This window comes from Echinops telfairi, unplaced genomic scaffold (genome assembly GCF_000313985.2).
Source record: "Echinops telfairi isolate 266 unplaced genomic scaffold, ASM31398v2 ScPeMD7_7400;HRSCAF=8409, whole genome shotgun sequence".
Taxonomy (NCBI): Eukaryota; Metazoa; Chordata; class Mammalia; order Afrosoricida; family Tenrecidae; genus Echinops; species Echinops telfairi.
The window spans coordinates 39,564,007-39,578,493 of record NW_022111300.1 but is presented as its reverse complement, the minus strand read 5'-3'; the positions used below and the strand labels follow the sequence as shown (position 1 = coordinate 39,578,493).

At 39.4% G+C, this 14,487-nt stretch overlaps 1 protein-coding gene across 1 annotated transcript in view; it reads right to left on the bottom strand.

Annotated features, from left to right (window-relative positions):
• LOC101652384 (netrin receptor DCC) overlaps positions 1-14,487 on the bottom strand; it is a 363,431-nt gene that overhangs the window by 321,810 nt on the left and 27,134 nt on the right. Inside the window, exons 3-4 of the mRNA XM_045296053.1 lie at positions 12,422-12,560; positions 1,004-1,053 (exon numbers count right to left, since the gene is read on the bottom strand). The gene's annotated coding sequence lies outside the window, so the exon portion shown is untranslated. The remainder of the gene's footprint in view (positions 1-1,003; positions 1,054-12,421; positions 12,561-14,487) is intronic.

The window sequence follows — 14,487 nt, the reverse complement described above, 5'->3', positions numbered from 1 at the left end:
GATTAAGTCCCCAAACATGACTCCATCATAGACATTTGCATCTACGAGGAATTGTACAGGGAGTAACACAATAACTTCTGACATCAAGAGAGGTTCGTTGCAGATATTACCTCTTGCTTCTGCTATGTCAATGACGTGTACTCAAAACCCACACTATCTGAATATACATTCTAAGACTGCACATGATTATTAAATAGGAAATTAGGACTAAAATCCGAGTTCCAATGTTCTCTAAAACCCATGTCGTTGCCCTGATGTCACGCCGATCTTAGAAGTCATGTAGGTCAGCCGTCTTACTTAGGAAGCAAGTAAACCAAGGCTAAGCAATAGCAAAATGATTTCTCAAAGTGTGAATATTATGAAATGAGAGGGTCAAGGTCAGATCACTTATTCTTTGTTCTACCCTAGGACCTGGCTTTGATTTATTATCAACTCTAGAATGTAGTTGAAATAATGAGATGCTTCTAAACTATGATCCTAGGAAAGTTACGCTAACTTTTCAAGCCAGGATATCATGAATCACTAGGCAACACTGCTTCATAAAAATAACCTTATCCAGCTCGGAGAATGTCCCTCAATGTAGACATTTCTAAGGGAAAACAGAAATGATGAGGAAATGTTCAGTTCCAAATATACTTACAGGAAACCAAGTTTTCCTTGAGCCCACTTTTTTCACTGGTTTTATTTATTTCCACACTCCCTTGCCCTCTCTAGAACTTGGCTATAGTTATGTACTGGTAAATGTAGGTTAAAAAGAAAGGTCTATTTGTTTGAGGGTAGAATAACCTTCAGCCTTTATAACATTTATGAAAAATCAGTGAACCTGAAGTAAGCCAATCCATCATTTAATTGATTCAAATCTTATGGAAGAAGCTCGGGGGATTTTCACACTTACTGTTGCTCTGAAATGGTTCTTCCCTTTGAGGTGGGCCATCTGTACCCAACCAGGTGGATGCGCTGTGCCTGAGTCAGTAATGAAGTAGTGAATATTTGGCCAACTTACCCTTGAATTAACCACTTCCAGGGAGATGTTCTGCGGTGGGGCACTTGGCACTAGAAGGAATAAAACAATTTGGGGTGGTTACTGCCGAAGTCACAGAAGAGATGCTCCTATCCTCTCTTACAAAGAAACTAATGTGTCTTTTCTCAGCACTTGTAATTTAATAATCATCATGCAGGTTAATCCAGGTGAGGCTTCGAGATGTGTTTAAAGAGGTGAAAAAATAATTACACCCGTTTATGTGTTTATTTTTCTCACTTTGGCAGGCTTAAGATACTGTGCATTTCAGGACCTGCATGGTTTTATGAGAAATAGTCACCTAATGGTCACCCAAGTTTCTTAATCCTGTCATTGCAATCTTGATGACTCTTACAAAGCCAAAAGGAAAAAAAGGAAGGAAACACCCCAACTCTGAAAGCTATCCCAGATTTTAGCTGTAGGTCCCTAACCCTTGCTTGCACCGATGAAAGTGGGTTATAAGTAGTGTTTGGTGAGTCAATTCTGTTAACCAAAAAGTGAGGTTTAGTCCTCTTTCTTTATGGGTTATTTAGTTTCCCATATCTTATCTGCACTTTGGTGGTTCCACTTCTTTGTGGTAGAAGTAAGCACATATTTGACTATTTGAAATCTTCCTGATGAGTCTGGAATCTATAAAAAATCGAGTGTTCTATCATGTGCATTGTAGATGCTTGGGATGAATCACACACCAAATCCAGCTTCCTGCTTTACAGTGGGGATGACCTCGACTCCCTGCCATGGACCCCTTGCCTACTGACAGTGACTCTATTGGGTAGAACTTCCCCTGGGGTTGACAAGATGATAACTCTTTATAATAGTAGAAAGCCAAGTCTTTCTCCCACAAACCCGCAGGTGGTTTTGAACTGCTGATCTTGTGGTTTGAATTAACTATTACGCTACCAGGCCTCCGACCTACAATGGAAACAGGAGTCAAAAAGTCACTGCCATGGAGTTAATTCTGAGTCCTAGACCCCCTATAGATCAAAGTAGGATTACTCTGTGAGATTCCAAGGCTATACGTCTCCATGGGAATGGAAAACCTCATATTTTCTCTGAGAAGTGGCTGGTGGGTTTGTACTCTGACCTTGTTTTAGCATCCTAATACATAACCTACCATATCACTAGAGACTCTAATGATTAAATGAATAACCCCAGTAGTTTCCATGACAAATTGATGAGTTAGTAGAAAACAAATGCTCCTGAGCATTTTCCAGAAGTTTCTCTTATGCTTTCTGTTAAACTGGGTCCATGCTGTACTAGGATACTTACTCTGCTTTGCCCTGGTTGTGTATGCCTCAGTCTCATTTTATCTTCTGAAAAGTGGGCACCATAAAGGTGTGGCATGTGCCTGGCTCCTTTTGTTTTCTTTCAAAACTGGTATTTTATTGATTGTTTTGAGAATCAGTACAGAGACAGGAACCATTTGTATATAATTCCTAACAAACAGACCCAAATTCTCAAATTATATGTATGTACAATTCTTTTCTAAATCCCATTGACTTCCCAGCTCTAGAATTAGATTCAAATTTCCCTTAAAATGGTATCAAGTACCAATATCTTCAAATACAGATAAACTGTTACATTGTAAATCTCATTAATTCACAATGTAATCTCACCCACTTTACATAGTCAGTTTTTCAGCTTTTCACAGAGCACCAAAGTTATCAGGAAACGGGACTACCAGGACCAAATGGTTAAAGAATGCACACAGTTTTGACAGGAGAACCATGAGGAAGGAAGGGTTTCAGACCCAATTCTACTGTGAAATAACACGGAAAAATAATTTAAAATGTTCACGTCATACATATGTATGACTGTGACTCCAAGTGGCCATTAAGTGTATTCTATATTAGGGATACAAAACTCCCACCCCATCCCATGATACACTGACACCCAGAGTAGCCAATTCGTCCCACAATTCAACATTCCACGGATTTCTAGTCATAGCAAAAAACAAACGAGTAAATGATTTCATGTCTTTAAAAAAAAGTGTTTACACGAATGAAAAAGGTGATATACTCTTTCTTTAAAATGTTTCTAGAACTCCTAAAATAGTTACATTTATAAAATATCAAAACTTAAAAACCAATCCAACTCATAGTGACCCTATAGGACTGCCCGTGTGCATTTCTGAACAAATGATTCTTGATGAGAGAAGAACCTCATCTCTTTCACCACAAGGGGCTGGGGGTCCTGAGCTGCTAACTTCGTGACTAGCAGCCCAACAGATACCCACGACACGACCAGGGCTCATCTTTTTACCAAATCGCTGAAAAACATATCCCTCTGCCATCACCGATAAGACAGGGTAGACAAACCCTAATCAGACTTGGCTTCTTTTTCTCCTGCTTTATCGGAGGTTGGACTCTCCGAGTTTTTCGTGTTTCCATTTTCAGCAGTTAAATACTTCAGCCTGTTGTCCCTTTGCGCCCCTTTTCGCTTTTGTCCAGACCACCACCCCTTTTTTTTTTTAAGTCTGAAGTTCTCTCCTTTCCTTCTGCCTGTTTTAGCTTCTTTTCCACTTTTCACAGCGCAGGCTTGTTTCTCTGTCAATCGCACGGTCTCCTTCTTCACTGCCTCTTCTGCCCTGCAAGCCGACCTTCCCTGTGGGCATCTTGGCTGCCGGCAGGGTGCCTGCAGGTTGCCTGGGCCCGGCTCACCAAGAGCTTGCTCCAAGCCTTTGAAAAGTTGGGTTGCTTGGCTGCCGCCACCGCTCTTTTTAATTATTCTCCAAACTGATAGACCATTGTTATTGACTCACTGAATGATTACATGAATACATTAATATGTACTTAAGTGAGTCTGGACCTTTTTTTGATATGATTAGAATGCCTATCCGTTATTTTGCTTTGATGTTGTACTTTCTGCCTTCGTGCTTGTGAGTGGTTGTGGTTAACGTTGCTTGAGATGGAGCGGGCATGTCAGCGGGACTTTGCATAAATGCTATCAGTGGTGGTCCTTTAAAAGGCTCCATAAGTTAAGAAGACACTCGCATTTCATTTTTATGGCATATTATGATTTTCATATTAAGTACAAAATACAATCTCTACAGTAAAGGCAGGCATTTTTGCTTCACTTGGTGATGCATCATATATATATGAAGTGTCCAAATCTTAAGTGTGCAATTTGGTGAAAGAAATATGTGTATGTTCCAACTTAACTCTCACTTAGATAAATATATAGAATATTTTCACTATTCTGGGAAATTCACTCATAGCTCTTCCTAGTCCATACCCAAAGTGACCCTTAATCTGACTTCTCTAATACGGGAGAGTAGTTTAGCTTGCTTTTAAATTTTCTATGCCAGAGAGGGAGGGGAGGAGCCAAACCCACTGCCATCCAGTTGAATCTGACCTGTTGGGACCCTATCGGCCGAACAGAACTGCCTGTGTGGGTTTCTGAGACAGTACATCTTTTGTGGGAGTAGGAAGCCTCACTCATCTGTCTCCGGTAGAGCACCTGTTGGTTTTGACCTGCTCACCTAGTGGCATAAATCCAGTGACCTAACGGCAGAGTGGAACTGCTTCCTAGGATTTCTATGCTTGTAAATCTTCGTGGGTCAGAGTGTATCCTTTTTTCCCGTGGGGGGTGGCTGGGGGGCTGGGGCAACCAGCTTTAGGTTCAGTAGCCCCATGCTTAACTTGTTGTTCTACCAGGCCTCTCTGTTGATGTGGTATACTGCTGAATGGCATTTGATTTATTTTCAGCTTGAGGCAATGCGGATTAAGCTGCTAAGATCTGATTTGTACCATCTTTAGTGGCTAACTGTGGTCATTTCCCTTTCCTGGAGTTTTCCAAAGTGGTTGTATATGAGTCTTCCTGAAACATATATCCAGACCCATGGATGTCCCACTCCAGTCTCCAGGAAATTAAGAAGGTAGAATCCTTAATAGAGTATTCTTTAAGTCCCCTTTCTTTGAAAGAGACAAGTGAAGAGTTGGGCCAAAAATAGCTACAATACTTGCAACCAGAAGCATGAAATAAAGATGATCTTAAATTAAGGCAGAATTGAATATGACCCATACTTATAATCAGAGAAACATTGGAAACAAAAATTGGTACACAGTGAAAAAATTGGGCTCTACATAATATAATTTCAAAAAAGTTGAATAAAATGCTCCTTTAAAAGCAAGGTTTGGAAATGATGTCTTAATCTTAAGAGAAAAAAATTCATTAAAAGTGGAACAATCTTTCTATTTTATATTTAACATCACATTTTGATACTCATATGCTATCTCATGTTTGGATAATCATATGACACCCACTTTTTAGCCAATTAAATGTAATCAAAACAACATTTCCATAACACTAATTCAATGTATGAGAGGTGATTGAATTTTGAAGAAAAAGTTAACCGATTTATCATATTTAATTCTAGGTGCTATGCTAGGTACTATGTAATCATTAGTATTGTTAAGTTTTCATTGATCTTTAACTGGTCACTTGCAGGAAGTCAAGAGTACAGTGAAGCAGAGAATGAATATGAATGATCTCCTCTTTTGGCACAACCACCGTTCTTGAAACATGAGGAATATTTTCAGTATTAAAACCTAGAAGCTGATAAAATAAAAGTTTAAAAATCTTTATAATGAAACGTTTATAGGTTATTTCTATTTATTTACTCTGCAAGTTTTTCTTTCCACTAATAGCACACCGTTTTTCAACTGAGTATTTAGTTATCCATCCCGATTTGCTTCTGCTCACCATCAATTTCTATATTAGTTAGAGAAAAATGGATTTAACAGAGAGGCTTAGCAGAAGGGTGGGGAATCTGTATTTATCTTGGATTTTCTATATTTGTCATCCCAAGATGTCTCATTGTCTCAAGAGGCAGAGGGGAAGGATGCAGTTCATTGCTTTTCTCTTCAAAATGTCAAGCCATTTATCATTCACAATAGGTTCATTAAAACCAATCAGAGGTGTTTGGTCTGGAAACTCCCCTCAATATGGTGGAACACGCTGATTTGAAACACATGGTGATGAGGCATTCTGTCTGGCAGATCCAATTCCCAGTAATTTGTAAATGAATCCTTGTACGTGCAGGCACCTGAATTCCTCCCCTTAGCAAATGTGTGCTGTCATGTATACACAATTTGTAAATTAAAATAATGAATCCTTAATTATAAGCTTTTTTGGTGTCTTATGGAACTAATATAAGGAATTCATCATCGAGTCAGAGAATCTGTCTATGTTCCCCACTGGAATTTCACCCGTCTAGTTCCTGGCTAACGGGAATTAGCTCAGCTGCTCACTACCGTTTGCTCACTGTGTCTTCTGTGAAAAGGGGCAACACTGAAAGGTTGTGGGGGTAAACGATTAATAAAGAAAAGTGCTTAGAACAGGGTTGTGGGAGGAAGTATTCAATACATACTCATCTTAGTGGTGACAGAAACACATTGCTGTAGATATGTTTGCCAAGAAAATTTGACCACGTAATTCTGAAACACAATGCAAGATAGAGTGGCCTTCAATGATGGTTAATTCATTGATTAACGGTGTGAATGAACTAGTTAATATTGATTAACTAGTTCAAGAGACCATGTTCTTGAATAAAATGGCAAGAGAAGGTGAATTTCAGAGTAAATACCAGACTTTTAGATTGAATGCTTTAAACCCCCAAAGGTTCAAAGTACTGGACTTCTGCAAAGACGGGTGGAGGAAATTAATGAACTACAGCATTTCTGCCCAGAAACACAATTCAACAGAACTACCTTAGAGATGAGAGTTCATCAAAGTAAAAAGATAAATAAAATAAAAGCTTTATAAGCATCTCAGCAGAATAGAGAGAAAGCCCAGATTGGAAAAATTAGATTAGAAAACACATTTCCGAGTGTGTGAATTTTGTAGAACAGATGATCAGCTTTACATGCAACAGTTCACACACATCTTAATCCATCAACTGAAACTGACTCGATATATTCTCCTGCTTATCCTGCTTCCTCCATAGGCTAACTGGCCCCATTCCTCCTCCTTTCCCAACCCTCGTCATTTCTCGGGCAAATGCTGCCCTTTGGATTTAAATGCTTGATTTTCCCACCGAGAGTAAATTTGGTTCTACACCTAAAGGGCGACTAAAAGCCATCGCCTTGGCAGCCCCACCAATGGGTGTGTCCAAACAGTAAGCCTAGTCTCTTTTATGCTTTGGAGCCTTGCTCTACATTTTTCTCCTACCCTCCCTAGGACCTTCTAATGTGATCCTTTTCAGAGCAGCTGGGAGTGGTAACCAGGCAGCATCTAGTTCTTCTAGTTTCAAGGTTTTGAAGACAGATGCTTGTGTGATCCATTTGATCCAGTGGTCTAATTATTACCAGAAGGCTTTCACTTTTCATCACTTTCCTTTCCTCTGATGGGAAGAGACCAATAGATGCACCTTAGATGGCTGCTTACAGACCCCAGTCTTAAAAAGCAAGATGTAGAAGACTATCTTTGTGAACTTTCTTGTGTCGATTTATCTTGAGAACCCTTGAGACTTTGGTCCTGATACCCTGGGTGAATCATTCTCTTAAGGGTTTTGGTCGTGCCCATGAAGTCCCTCCTCCCCCCGCAAATCCTTACAACTTTTTACCAGGTACACTTCATCACATTCATGGATATATTTGTAGCAAAAGTAAATGTACATCTACAAATATTCTCTATCAAACTCATGTATCTCTATGGGCATATTCGCTTTCTCCCTTCTGGACCCGGTCAGCCTGCTTGTTTGTCAAAATATCTCCACCATTGTAATATTGCTATGTTAGCAATTGCCTCTCTTGCCTTTAAACTTTGCAAACTTTTCAGGGTCTTCCCCAACCTCCATTTTATGCCAAGCTCTCTCATTCTATGCACTCCCTAATACACTGCCTTTCCCTTCACGCAAGTAACACTTGGCTGTTCTCAAGCCCAAGAGTCTTCTCCCTCCCTTCTCTTCCCATCACAGAAAGTTTATTTTGAAAACCTTTTATCAGATTTGAATATTAGTAGTCTCATACAATATTTGTCCTTTTGTGATTGACTGATTTCACTCAGCATAATGTTCCCCAGGCTGACTCATGAGGTATTCTGCATATTCATCATGATTTTTAACATTTCATAGCATTTCCAATGAGTGTACATACCAAAGTATTTATCTATTCTTCCACTGCCTCCATCATTTTTTCATTGCAAATAGTTCTGAAATGAACATGGGTGTGCACATTTCTATTCGTGAGGTGGCTCTTGTTTATCCAGGATGTATACTAGGCAGAGGGAGTGATGGATCATACGGCATTTCTATTCTCTACTTTTTGAGGAAGCACCTTGTCAATATCCAGCTCGATTCTGCCATGTTATAGTCCCATTAATAGTGTATGAAGGTCCCCCTCCGTCATCTGTGCTCTTTTTTAACTTTGCTATCACACCTTGTAAATTATAGGGTTAGCAGAAAAGAGGAGGCTCTTGACAAATGAAGGGACACAGTGGCTGCGACAATGAGCTCAAAGATAAGAACAATTGAGGCACAGGACCAGGCAGTGTCCTCTTCTGTTGGACACAGGATCGCTGTGAGTCTGAACCAACTTGGTGGCCCCTCACAACAACTGCATTAACGTTCAGATAAGATGATACCTCATTGCTGCTTTGATGTGCATCTCTTGGTTGGCTAATGATTTCAAGCATTTTTTCCTATGTTTGCTGACTGGTAAAGTTCATGTCCTCTACCCATTAAAATTGGATTCGTTGCCTCTTTCTTATAAGGTGTTATTCTATAAATTTTAGATTAGTCCCTCGTCTACTATAGCATTAACAAAAATTTTCCTCAGGTTGTGAGCATTTTTTTCCTTTTGATACATCTTTTGATGCATATGTGTCTAATTTTTAAAAGGTTCCAGTGAACTGGTCTGTCTTCTGTTGTCTGTATGTTTTTCATTATGGGTGATAATACAATTATATCATGTATTGAAGCCCCAAAGTTTGTCCCTGTTTTCCCATTCATGATCTTTAGGTTTTACATTTAGGGCTTTGATCCAGCCTGAGTTTCTGTTTGTTTGTTTGTTTTAATATGGTGTGAGATCTAGGTCCTATTTTGTTCTTTGGGAAATGGATGTTCAGTTTTCCTTGCACCATTTGTTAACAAGACTCTCTTGGCCATTCAATGTTTAGACTCTTTGTTAAAGATCAGCTGTTTGTAACTGGATGGGTTTGTATTTGCGTTCTCAATTCTGTTCCATTGCATCTAGCATTGTATCGATACCAAGCACTTTTGACTGCCATGGCTGTGAAGCAGCTTTGAGATCAGAAAGTAAGAGGCTTTCTACTTTGGTCTTTTGAATTAGTAGTGCTTTGTTTATCTCAGGTCTTTTTTCTCATGAAAGTTGGTGATTAGGTTTTTCTTTCTTTTTCTGTATTTTTTTATCTTTATAAATAGTGGTCAAAGCTGAATCAAGATTACAATATATCTGTGGATCACTTTGAACAATATTGACATTTTCACCATATTAATTTTCCTATCCATGAGTATGGTATATCTGTCTGTTTGTGTAGGTCTCTTTGGTTTCTTATAGCTGTGCTGTGTAATTTTCTTTGTATAGATCTTTTGTTTCTCTGGTTATAGTTATTCCTAAGTAGTTCATGTTTGGGGTTGCCATAGTTTTCCTGATTCCCTTTCAAAGTTCCTTGTTAAAGAATCTGACTGTTTTGTGCATGTTTCTCTTGAACTCTGCCATTTTGGTGAATCTTACAATTAGTTCCATCTATTTCCTTGATGAGTCTTTGAGTCCAATAGACATTTTTATGACATGAATTCCTCTGAGATGATAAGAATAATGATGGTCTCACAACAAAGGTTCACTTGGGTACAGTCATAAATTAAATTAGTCATGCAAGTTGGACAAATATGATTAAAGATACTATCAATGCAAACATTTGTACATTTGGGTTCAAATCTCTCACTTTCAGTAAGTATTTGGTGAGTTAAGAATTCAAAGAAGATAGTATCATCCCTTATATTAAGGAGCCTGTGACAATTACTAGCAAAATAATCTTTGTACAGTAGTGGGTCAGCACAAAGTGAGGGAAAACACGAGTAAGATGGACTGTAATACAACCACAACAATGGACTTAAACATACTGGTAAACATAGAGGCCACCTAAGACTGGGCATTAGATTCTGTTCTGTTCTTTGATACATGGCATTGCTCTTAGCTAGAGCTTCTGGTTCATGGAAGCTATGAACAACAAGTGCAATGGCAAAAAGAAGTGTGCTTAGTGACAAAGAAAACATTTATTAAACATGTAAATATAAAATACATGCCATGTCTCTTTTTAGGCATTTATGTAAATAAGCACCTTTAAGATTCCCAATAGTCCCCTTTTACAACATTCACCAATTCTGAGGCAAAGAATGCTGCATGGCTGAGGGTTGGGGAGAAGATGACTATAAAATGTGATTAAACATGTCAGGTTGATGCTGATAGAAAGGGCTGGATAATAATGGAGTGGAAGCCAAGAATGTGGGGGTTATTTTTGTTGAGAATTAAAAGAGATGAGCTGCTGATGAAGATACAGCCAGAGTGCTCACACTTCAGGGGACATGAAGTCATTCCTTTCTCCTCTCAATGGCTTATGACATGGTGCACAGTGATGCATATTGGGGTTAGGGTCATGAAATCCCTTTTATTTAGTGACAGACATTTTTTAATTCCTAAATGCTGTAACACTTCCAAAATATAATTCTTGAGCTAATGAGTAATCATCTATCTTTCTCACTTAGGACATTCAAAACTGAAGTTGAGAATAGGGCCACACTATTACAGTTCAGAGTGTGAATTAAATCTACATAAATTATGTAAAGTATCCAAATTCATTTGTTTTTCTTTTATTTTTGTAATTATAAGTTGTGAATTAATTTATTCTGCCAATAAATATTCTGTTCTGTCTTCAATAGCAGAATTGGATGGATGAGCATAAGAATTACACTGAATATGATATTGAAGTGGTGTCACATCTAAAGCCCATTTCCCCACTCTAAATTGAAAATGTAAAGGAGTATTACTCCCCTATCCTCTTTCTGCAGGCTCAATCACATGTGCCTTCTTTGTTGTATTGATAATATGAATTATCTACCCATACACATTCCAAGATTAAAGAATAATGGATAGGCCAATGAGTCAAGTCTAAATGTCATTTTGAAACTCAAAAGATCAATAATTTATAAAATTACACAGATCAATTTAGAATTTGTTGCTGAAAAGAGGTAGCTTGTTACTTTTTAAAATATTCATGGAGCCTTGTCTGTCGTTTTGTTCCTGCCTGGATGCCCATTGCACTCACACGGTACAAGCTACTCTATTTTCACTTTTTCTTAAATTTCTGTTTTATTATCGTCCATTCCCAATACCTCTAATTTCCCTCGCCATACCTTTCTTGAATTCATCCTGTTCATAAAAGCTAGTTCTCTCCTTTCTAACACTGAAGTTAACATGCCTAATCTCTCATTTCTTTACCCAGGGGCGACTGAAGAATAGGCATCATATCTCAGTGTTAATACATTCAATGCTGAATTCTTCATGATGTATTTTGAATTAATATGTATTTTTTAAATGAAGGGAGCTGTCCATTTACAATGTTAATAGCCTCCCCTTCCCCATGAGATAGGGTGTCAAAAGGAATCATACCAACACAAATTTGTCCGTGCACCTGCACATCTCTGTGGCTTTTTCTTTTTCCTTTCCAATCATTGTGAATTAGGTGAAGGTATGCAGAGCAGATCTGTTTTCCAGAACAATTCTCACAGTGTTTCCCCCTTTGCTACAGTGTCCACCACATATGCTGTTTGCTTCCCCGTCCTCCAATGTTTCCCATTCCATCCCTCCCTTTTCCATGGCTCGTCTGAGCCTTTCCCAGGATCAATGATGCCCTCTTAGTCTCACAGCACTAGAAAGTGTGTAAAACATTCAAAACTATAGAACAGGACTAGGCTAATTGATGAGACAGAGACCTGTAGCACCCCTGACACGCTGACCCTCAGTTACCTTGTGGCTCTGGAAATGCATTCGGCTCCATGACTCACATTTTAGCCCAACAATAAACAAATACGTGAGTATTCCCAACTTAAAATAATCAGCCCTTTGAGACAAATGTGGTTTTCATTAGTGTATCTATAGAAATAAAATGAAAATGCAAACAACTTCATTTGAGCTCATAGGTAGCACTCATAATTTGAAGACTCCCAATGAATGCAACCTGATGCAGATTATATACCTCAGGAGAACGTTCAAATTTGATTTCAGTAATATGGGTGAATTAGCCCAATTTCTGTTTCATGCTAATACACCTTCCAGAATATTTTAGTCAGCCTTGAACATGGACAATAGACACATATGCCATATTCTTTTTTGTTCTCATTATAACAAATATTGAAACAATGTTTCCCTGCCACTAACTTACCATCAGAAAGTGTAACCACTGTTATATCATCAGTAGAAACTCCTGGCCCATAGCGATTATAAGCTAGGAATCGAAGAGTGTATTCCGTGAATTTTTTCAGGCCTTCCAGTTTATAAGAAAGTCCATCAACCTCTATATTCTGGAGACATAAAAAGCCAAAACTGTTATTAAGAAGGCACATTAAGGCAGAAATGGCAATCATTCTGTGCAAGGAGCAGATTGAATATTAGACTCTTACAAAAGGACACCCTAGCGTTATAATGAATTGCTGTAAAACCGAACTTGTGATACACACTCCCTTCCAAAGCCCCAAGTCCTCCACAGACTCCTTGTTAAAATAGCACCATGCTATTTTTATAGTCATTAAACCCTGATTTGTTGAACACTACCCAATCTATGCAACAGTTTGGGTTATTCCGCTCACACAGACAGCCTGGCAGGTAAAGAACAGCCTGCATAGTCCACGGGAACAGGGAATCGCTTGTGGCGTCCAAATGGAACAATTCACCAAGAAATAATAGCTTTCTCCCTTCCCCTGCAGACATATATCCATGGCTCTCAAAACTGACAGATACTTACTTTGCCACAATTTTTATCTGCCCAAATGTGCGGAGGTAGGTCAGAACTGTTTTCACCACTTCAGAGCTACAGACAGTGAGGCAGTGGAGGAGAAGGTCATGGAGGAGATCCGAGTCAATTCATTCCAGAACACCCAGGACTTCGCTCGGCTCCAGGACCCCAAGCTCACCTCCATTTTGACTGATGGCATATATATTTTTTTAATTTATTTAAAGGGCTTGGTAAAAGGCATGCTTGAGGAATGAAAATGTCCAGGAAAGTGGATTGAACGGAAAGGTACTCTGGAGAGAGCAAGCCTATAGAGCAAGCCTATATAGAACAAGCCAATAGAGCAAATATATATATAATATATATATTCTGATTACAGAGGAGGAGCTCTTCGTGATGTTGATTTTGTGACCTAAGGTGGGATTTGAATTATGCCTAAGTAGAACTGCTGCCAAACACATTTTGACACACACACACACACACAAACTCAGACCATGCAGTGTACATGGAAGCATGCATCTCACAACATGCATGCCAATCTTCACAACAATAAAAATAACCGATGGGTCATGTCTCTGGCTTTCCAACTGAATTAGCGATCAGTGCTTTTATCTTTCTTCACATACAGTTGAGAGTCTGGAAGCAAGAGATCTCAACACTCATATACAAGCCACACAAAGGCGACCCCTGAGTTTCCCTGGCCTCACTAAAGACTTCTTTACTCTTACTTTGCATGAGACGCTAATGAACTACTTCCAGGTGAATGCATTCTCCACCCATGAGGGGAGAGGTGTCAGTAGAAGGAAGTTGGCCTTTTAGAGCAAAATGCTCGGAAATAACCCAAGACGTTGAATAATCTGTAGCCTGGGGGTAAGTCCTTGGATGGTGCAGTTAGCAAGCCAGTGGACCATAAGTTTGGAGGATCAATGCCACCCGGGCATGACTCAGAAGAAAGACCTGGTGCTAATTGGTGACTCAGAAGAAAGACCTGGTGCTAATTGATTCCACAGAGACCGCAGTCGTTGAAAATCCTAGGGAGCCCAGTTCTCCTCTGACACCCGAGGGTGTGGAGTGGATTACACCTCATTGCCTGGCAGGAAGAGGAACAAAATGGCATAGAATATGTCAGAATAAGAAAAGGGCTGAGGCCACTAAGTATGAGGGGGCGGACAGTCCGCTCGTGTTCAAAACCCCAAACTCCCTGCCATCGGGTGGATGCGGTGGACTCACAGCGAGCCTATGGCAGAGGGCAGAACTGCCTTTTTTAGGTCCTGGGGCTGGAACTGTTTACAGGAGAAGAAAGCCCCATCCATTAGGGTAGAGATGGAAAATCCCAATGCCTTCTGGTCCCAGGCCAGTTGATACAAATGTGGAGACTTTGTGCCAGGATTCTGCATTCTTAGCAGCACACATACTGGTCCTGCTTTATCTTGACTTCATCTCCTTCCCTGTTTGCCTCTCTTGACACTCTAATTCAATTAGACTACTTAGAGTTCCCA